A 6,000-nucleotide genomic window follows, 5' to 3' on the forward strand; every position below is an offset into this window, starting at 1 on the left:
GACACGTGTCAATCGCCTGGGGTAGAATTGCACGGAATTGCACCGATGCGAATTTCAGAGGATTTCTACCCGGGCTGGCCTGGCTAGATTGGGCCTAGGGGATGGGGGAATGGAATGATTTGAAGCATATCTCTGGCTATGTTTTCTGTAAGTCATTGATATAAAAAAAAAAAACCGCTCAACAAAGTTGGATTGAATTTTTGTTTCCACTGGACTTGTTTCGGGGAGTACCTTAAAAAAGGAACCAAGGTGTGGAATGGGAGAGACTCATATTAAGTTAAAGAAGATTTGAATGCCTTTCTCTTTATAAAAACAGTGTATTCTAAGGTGTGGAATGGGAGAGATTCATATTTCTCCATAGGGTTTTGAATAAGACGACAAAGTTTTATCAAAACAAAAGTTTTGAAAAAATACACGAGGTCTAGTTAATTTCTTTATGAAAAAAAAAAACCCTGCTAGTCTGGTGTTTGGTGTAAGAAACACCAGACTATGCAGGGTCGAAATGATTGTGCTACCCTTCTACACGTGTGCTGAATATTTTCCTGCACGCCCTCCCATTGGTCCATTGGTTTAGTGTTTGTGGACATGATTCTTTCGTCCTTTCTTTATATTCAAACATAAATATATGTCCCCCCCCCCCTTCCCCTTTTTTTTTTTTCCTTTTGTAAAAACAAAAATATGTCCAAATGTAAGTGCCACCAACCTTCCCATGGAGGTTATGATTTCTTTGTGTAATATTGGCCTGCACAGCTCAAATTCAAGTAGATTATAATTCTTCCATATCCCTTCTCAACTGCCACCATTAGTCTCTTTCCTACACCTTCAAGCTCCAATGTCTCTTTTTTTTTTTTTTCTTTTTGATAGGTAGGGAGGGAGGTAGGTAACAGTCAGGAGACTTGAAATGGAGACCTCCTAGTGAGCATGGGATTCTTGTACAATACAGCTCACCAACTGCACTGGACAGTTGTTGTTCCTTTAAGTTCCAATGTCGAGCAACTTGGAACATGTATTTGGTATAATGGAGAACTTGAAGGTGAACTTCAAATCCCCCCAACATGGTTGGGCGCAAGAGAGTGAAGTCCTCCACATCTATAACAAAAGGGGATCTCCGCAACTCTAAGATGATAGAGAGGCTAGAGGGAGGACTTTAAGGTTGCCAAAACCATCAAAGAGGAATACCTATGTGAATTATTAGTAATACCCTTTTACTTTGTTCTTAGGTGGGAATTACATGTCTTCATCAAATTATGGCTCGGTGTGGTTGCAAGGGAAATTGAAGGGAAGGGAAGTGTTCCACAAGAAAACAAAAGAAAGGGAAATGAAAATTTCGAAGCTAATAAGACAATTTTTAATCACGATCCAACATAACCATAAACCACATTTAAAAAGGAATTTCTTATTGACACATTTCAAGGTGTCAAAAAATTTGCATCCTTACTTTTTTACATTTTTAATAATGACATCAATTTTTTTTAATGAGGAATATACTGTTACTTCACATATATACTCGAAAAACATGGAAGGCAATAACACATTTTAGTAACATAATGACATTTCTTCTGTCACTTTTTAACTTACTTTAAGAAATCATTTCGTACATCGGAATAAAATAAGGGGAAATACCAAAAAAATAAGGTATCAAATTCTAAACACACCTATAGAAAATATTATTGGGATACTTCCGTTAAGTAATCATGGCAAACGAAAACATTTGAAACATTCAAGTCAATTTTGAAACATGTATTTTTGTTTGATAGGTAGGTATCACAAATGGGATTATTTAAAGGGGGTAATATGGTCCTTTTACTTGCAAGGAGTCATGTATCTGTATTACCATTAGGTATAACTGTAATATCCCGCTTCTTAAACCCGGTCTGATTTCGTGGTTGAACCGGTTTAACCATGCAGGAACTGAGCCAGAGGATGTTAGAGCGGGTTCCTTATGGGCTATGATGGCACGGGTGACCTTAAACACCGGCTGGCCCGACAAGTCCGAGCTAGTGCCAGAAGAGACGGGAGTGCCCAAACCGTGTACGTGCACCTAACATAAGGCTATGTACGTATAGAACAGGTATTATATCCGTATTTTAAGGTATATACGTATGCTACATCGTATGCTTGGGGTAGGGTCCGAGCCGAGGTCCGAGCCCGGCCAAAATCCCAAGTTTTGACTCTCGGGTGGGTATGTCAGGTGGGTACACCCACCCACCTGAGTGACCCATCCAACACTATTCACTTAAGTAGGAATAATATATAAAGCTTTATGATTTCTTTTCTTTCCATTTATTACCCCGTACGTTTGGTGAGAAAAGTAAAGAAGAGAGAGAAAAGAAAGGGAAGAAGAAGGGAAGAGGAAGAAAGGAAGGATTTCAGTGGCGCCGAAGCTCGATCTTGCCATTCCGGTGCCGGGAGAGTAATCTTCAACTCGAGATCTACAGTTGGAGGTAAGAAAAGCTGGGTTTTATGAACATTCACCATACCCAAGCTTTAAACCCTTGACTCGAGTATGATTTCTTAAGATCTTGTAAACACCCTTTGAAATGATGAATCTAAAGTTTAATAGATGATTTATGTGTTGATCTTGAAGGATTTGAAGAGATATTGACAAGGTAGAAGGAGCATTGTGAGTTGGAAGTGATTTGGAGGGTTTGAAGTCATTCTTGAGCAAAGAAGGTAAGATGGTTCCTCTCACTTGAATCTAACTTAGATCTAAGCTAGAACGATCCTATAGGACTTTAAAGGTGTGAAGAATGGGTTGAGAAAAGCCCTATTTGGATCCCCAAGGAATGGAGGGAGTTGAGAAGAAACTGGGGTTTTTCCGCCAAAACCGGCGGGTACAACCGGCGGGTCCCTACCCGCCTGAGAGCACCCACCTGAGAGGTCAGGGGGTCCCTGGCCAAACCGGCGGGTCCTACCGGTGGGTCCATACCCGCCGGTCCAAAACCGGTGGGTCCATACCCGCCGGTCCAAAACCGGCGGGTAGGACCGGTGGGTAGACAACCCACCTGAGTGACCCACCTGAGTGGCCAGAATGTGATTCTTAGGTCCGATCGAGCCCAAATCGGACGTGGGACCTTCTTTAGACGTTCTAAACACGATTTTGACGTCGGATTTCATTAATTTTGATTCTAAAATGGTAAAGTGCTAACCTCTCTCAATTATGTTAGGTTCACCAAATCCTACCCGATTCGCTCCGGATCTCACCCGTACCGAACGGGAATCCTTGTACGCTACAAGTAAGTGGAGAGAGGACGTTTGGCCTTGTTTCAAGGCATTTGTTTGGTATTCATATAACCATATCTAATCTAGTCATGTCATCATGAATGTGCTATATAGATTAGTCATTCCACTCATTGATGTGCATATATGCTATGTTTACTTTTCAAATGCAAATTGAATGAGATGTTATATGTTGAATGTGGACATCATGTTGCATAATGCATTGATAGACTAGATGCCGTGGTCGGCTTGGAAACGAATGCATTGGTGGCCCGTGGTATGGGACACGGTGGCACTATGCAGTCGTACTACATATAGGAGCATGCGGTATTAGGATTTTCACCATCCCGTGCTACGACCCTTCCCAACAGGGGTTAAGGTGTTGGGTTGCCATTTGGGGGGAAGCAGGGGTCGCGGTTGTCGGACACTGTGGCGGTTAGGCATTACGCCCGGCGAGTCATGTAGGACAGTCGGCAACCCCGGTGGTATTTCAAGAGGGCCAATCGTACTGCTTTTAAATTGCTGGAGTCAGCACTGTCATTTAATTTATTTACATTCTGTTGAGAGCCGGTGGACGACATTGTCTTTATTTTTTCGAGAACTCACGGTGGGCCTTCTCCAACAGCCCTATGGGCGTATCGCGGGAGGGAGTTCGTGGCTCGTACCCGGAGTATACGCGCACTGTGGTTGTAGTAGCACTAAAACCAAAGACTTAGTAATGTTGATTAGGTGTATGTGATTTAAAATGAATTGCATGGCATATAGTGCATATGATGTGTTGTGATGTGTGGACTGTTGTGAGTGGTCCACCTCTCTACTTACTGAGCTAGTGAGCTCATTCCACATGTGCACCCCCTTTTTAGATGTTTTTGCAGGTCATGCATCTGAGAAGCATGGGGTGGGTCCCACAGTCGAGTTTCCTGAAGAGGACTGGTGGACCCCTGAGGAGTTTGAGCATGGCGTAGACTGCGCATGTGAGAGCTGTGCTGCGGGACAGCAGTTCTGAGGCCGAGCTGAGCTCAACCTTGGAGGCCGTGCCGAGCTCCAGCCTTGGTACCGAGCCGAGCTGTGTACTCTGATGATTTTGATGAATTCTTGTATATACTTGATATTTGAACTTCATTCTTTTTGTGTATATATCATGCCTTCGGGCCCAAATGTATATAATTATGGTATCACCATTTGGGTATCAAGTATATGGGAATTATTTACAGGTAAAACTTAGTCTTCCGCTGATCTGATGAATTGATGTTAGTGTATGTATGCTGTGGTGGAATACAGTATCTGATGATCCTGGCAGGTTTGGGTTAACCGGTGTTAACTCGGTCACCGCTCCGGTTCAGTGTGAACGGGGTGTGACAACAATGCTCATTCATTCACACAACTATATAGTATGCAATTATATACTATAATCATTAACAAAATAATCATATACCATACCATTGGTCTATCTTTATTATGAGGATCATTTATTATATCATTACAAATTAGGACTTGGAACCTCTGGGCATGTATCCAACACTCAAAAACACCTTGGGCTGGTGAGACCGCCTTGGGCTTTATGTTTGAGCATTTTTTACCATTGGATAATCTCCACATGCCCTGTTGCGCCACAAAGGAATTTAATCCTACAATTTAAGGATAATTATAGCAATGAATTAATTGATTCCTAATTGACTGTATTTCCTAGTTTATGAAAGTTTGCCTTCATTCAAGGCTTAATTAGGTGTCTTATATATTCATTACAGAGTCAATGAGATTGAATCACTAGCAGATTGTAATCTATTGATGAGTTCACTATTATAAACCTACTTATGGGACTCAAATTAATCCTAAACGGTGAGTAGTGAGTGGCAGTAAAGATCCAACTATTGGTAGGGCACTGATATGCACCCCAACGTAGTATCTTCATTACCACTTATTGCCTCTTCTCAAACGATTTTTGTGCCAACCTTATGTGCCACATTGAAAGATAATTTGGAAAAACTATCTTTAAATAGTAAAATTCATTTATTTGTCTTCCATATATGAACATCTTTCTCTTATAAATTTTAGCCATCCATTTTCCCCCTCAAAATATAATGAATGTTTAAACCTTTATACTGATACTTTATGGTTTATCCTAAGGGTACCAATTGGTTCAGCTTGAGATACTTTATGATTTATCCTAAGGGTATCAATTAGTTAAAGCCAAAATCAAACGATTTTCAGTTCGATTTTGATTTGGTTTTTATTTGACTCTTTTTTCGATTTTTTTACCTTGCTTGTATTCAGTTTAGACCTTATTTTAGGTGTTTGACCAACTTTTTACATCTATGATAAAAATAAAAGTGTTTGGTAGAACATCTTCAACGACTAAAAACCCCTTATTTTTTAGCACTATAATCCATCAAACTTTGTCAAACATAAAAAATAAATAAATAAAATTCAACCACATTAAAAAGAATTTTATTTACTCAATTCTTTATTCAGTATGAAATAAGGGTAATTCAATTTGATAGTTTCAATCATGAAATCAAAACTAAACGAAACAAAATCAAAAAGGATTAAATCAAAATTAAACCGTTTGTTTCTATTTGGTTTAGTTTTAAATGATTGATTCTGTTCTAAATAGACACCCTTACTTTATCCTCTCATTAAATTTAAATTTAACAAGTAATTAGGGTACTGTAGGCATGGTCTTAAAAATCCGTATCAGATGACTCGTATTGATACCTAACCGATATGGTTATGAATCAGGCATAAATCCTAGGTGAAAAAATGTCCTATTAAAAAAAAAAA

The sequence above is a fragment of the Macadamia integrifolia genome, chromosome 1 (assembly GCF_013358625.1).
Source record: "Macadamia integrifolia cultivar HAES 741 chromosome 1, SCU_Mint_v3, whole genome shotgun sequence".
Lineage (NCBI taxonomy): Eukaryota > Viridiplantae > Streptophyta > Magnoliopsida > Proteales > Proteaceae > Macadamia > Macadamia integrifolia.